The sequence below is a fragment of the Antrostomus carolinensis genome, unplaced genomic scaffold, assembly GCF_000700745.2.
Source record: "Antrostomus carolinensis isolate BGI_N321 unplaced genomic scaffold, ASM70074v2 scaffold6549, whole genome shotgun sequence".
In the NCBI taxonomy this organism is placed as follows: Eukaryota; Metazoa; Chordata; class Aves; order Caprimulgiformes; family Caprimulgidae; genus Antrostomus; species Antrostomus carolinensis.
In genome coordinates this window covers 11,977-14,970 of record NW_010339134.1, presented here as the reverse complement: position 1 = coordinate 14,970, position 2,994 = coordinate 11,977, and positions in this window count along the sequence as shown.

Genomic DNA, 2,994 nt, shown 5'->3' with positions numbered 1-2,994 from the left:
AAAAACCCAACAAAAAACAACCCACACTTTGCACAAACCAAACATTGTGTTCCTTAGCTCCTTTTACATGAAAACATTTTCCATAACAGGAAGATATTTTTAAAGATCCAACAACTTCCAGGAACTAGGATTGACTTCATCTATTTTTCTGCTACATGGTTCTAGTTTGCTTATCTGCATGTAAAGACATATCAGGAAACAGGTTGAAAACTATTTACTTTGCAAGTGTGAGGGTCCACACAGCCCCCTACACCGTTATTGTGATTTAACTGACAAGCAATTTATTGAACACAATAACTAAGTTTCTTTTAACGGGAGGGCTGTGATGAAGGTCCTAGTTTATCATAGAAGGACTTCCAGTAAATACAAGATTATAGTGGGATGCATCAGCTCCAGCCTGGCTCATTTCCACGCTGCAGATCATCACACAAATGCTTGGATCAGCCCTAGAGCTCAGACAACACAGGATCAGTGAAGAGGCTGAGCAGACCCCTCCTGGCAGAGCCTGAAACTACAGACCAGCTAGACCTTGAGAGCTAGTTAGGATTGATTTTTAAGTCAAACAACAGTGTGAGAACACACGCCTGGCATTGCAAAACTGCCATTGCCTAGCCGTTTCCTACTGCATTAATTCCTGCTCCTGCTGCATCCAGGAACACTAAACCTTATATTAATATCTCTGGAAATAAACAGAACTGCATCAAAGAAATTCCTAAACTGTAACAAATCCTCCTGGGGAAGGAGACAACTTGAAACACCTCCAAATACCCCCTCTCTGATTCACCATCTCCAATCACACATAAAGAAACTCCCTCTGTTGCCAAATTATTCTCAGGACCCCTGTTTCATGTGCTGAAATCAACGTCTATTTGGTATCCGAATGGCAAACAGAGTTTTTATGCTCATTATAAAATATTCCATCAAATGCATCAATAATGCATAGCAGCATGAAGAAAATATTTGCTTCTGGGGTATTTAAGGATGTGGAATATTATTTCATTCAACTAGTTGATTAGGAAAGTCTTTTGCAGGAAAATACAAACATAATACATTTGTGCTTCTCTTTTAAAAACTTTATATACCACATTATTTTGCAATATGTATAATGTGCAATTTTTTTTTGCTTAAACTATATAAAAATATATTTACAAACTTGGAAGCATTCTTAAGGCTGTGGTATTACCCAAGCATATTGTACCAGCTCTTTATGGTCACTGCTCAATTTTATGGCATATATTAAGCTAATTATGGAAACTTTCCAGGATGTTTTCAAAACCTGTTTGTTGCAAGCCTTTGTAATGTATGACAAATACGATTTCTAATGTTTCTTTTCCTTTTCCATACAAACAAGTGAAAAAAATATAAGTGTACAATGGTTGCTATTTCTAGACACGTGAAAAATGTTTCAAAGCACATAGTGTTTTCAAATGTTCAAAACCAGGTAAATAATTAGGAAAACAATGATAAAAACTAGGAAAACATTGCTGAGAAACTTTCCATTCATATACACCTACCTCTGCACATGAATTTTAAATATTCCTGAGGTATTTTCAGCAAACAGGTTGCAAAGTCATATATTTTAATATTCACATGAAAATAACCTGAACAGTCACCTAATTAAAAATTAAAAAAAAAATCTTACAATACGAATTATTTAACCCACTACCACCAAACACATACTGCCTTTTTATTTATACCAGTATGGACTTTTAAAACTTTTCAGTGATTTCATACAATATGAAAATCCTTGGAGGCAGCTTCATTATTTTAATGAACAAAATCAAGCGAATAACACGATTTGGGTATTATCACCATAAGCAGGTCTTTGTGTCTGAGACCAGTCAGTTTAATGTTTAACTCCGGTCTAAGTTCTGGCTTTTGTTAAAGGTGGACTCAGCTGTTTGGTACCTTTGTTTTTTTTTTCTCTGTAGTCTATGATCTTAGGAGTCCAATTACCTGGAAACAAATTCAAAGCAAATGTGAAAGATTTTCTTCTTCCCTCTTTCCCCCTCTTCAATCCATCAGGTTTGAATTAAGAGTGTTACAGGTAAATATTGATTTTGGAAATATTCAGTATATTATGTGTCACAGCTAAAACACTACTGCACAAAGTAGCAAGGTTTTGAGCAAAATCCCTCCAATTCTAAAGCTTTTGAAAGCTGTCTGTGAAGAAAAAGACTTGAAGATCAGTAAGTCTTCGATCGGTAAGAACACTGTAGTTTGAAATTTCGTGGGGTTTCTCCTCCCTCCCCTTTCCTCAGCCTTCTGCTTGTTTAAAGCACATTTCAGATGAGGGAGAAATCTTGCTTTCCAGCTAGGAGACCTCTGTGCTTTTGTGTCACTTCAAGTCTCGAGTAACATTTCTGACAGCAGTAAGAGACCACATCTATCTCACCCAGAGCTCCTGCACCACGTTTCAATACTGAATCAGCAGAGAAGGTGCCTTTCACAGAATGGGTTGTTTCTTTGAGACCACACAGCTACTTGGGGAGGGCTGAGGAACAACACACTGACCAGGAAAAGGCAAAAACCCTGAAGCTTCTGTCCACTTAAAAGTTTTAACTTCGGAAAAATCAATCAAAAAAGCAAATAAAATAGAGCTTGCCTAGCTAGCAAGCTAGTCTGAAGTTGACATTGCAAATCACAGTGTTCCTTTCTCCAGATATCATTTTGGAGGCAATAGGCTGATACCTGAGTGCTTAGACATGCTGATGGGCAGGTTCTTCTTCATCTGCTGGCAGATAGGGCCAAACACAACATCTGTAGGAGTATATTCGTCTGTTCCCATAGTCAGTCAAACCCAGGAACCAGAGTGTGAATAAAGTCATGAGAGCAATGAATCCAGGAAGACTCTTCAGAGATCATAAAGGAGACCCAGTATATCCATGGAGTTGCAATTAGATTAAGGTGCCAGGTATTATCATGTACTCCAGGGTCTCCTTTAAATGGAATTCAATCCCAAATGGGAATGAAATAACTACACAATAAATAACT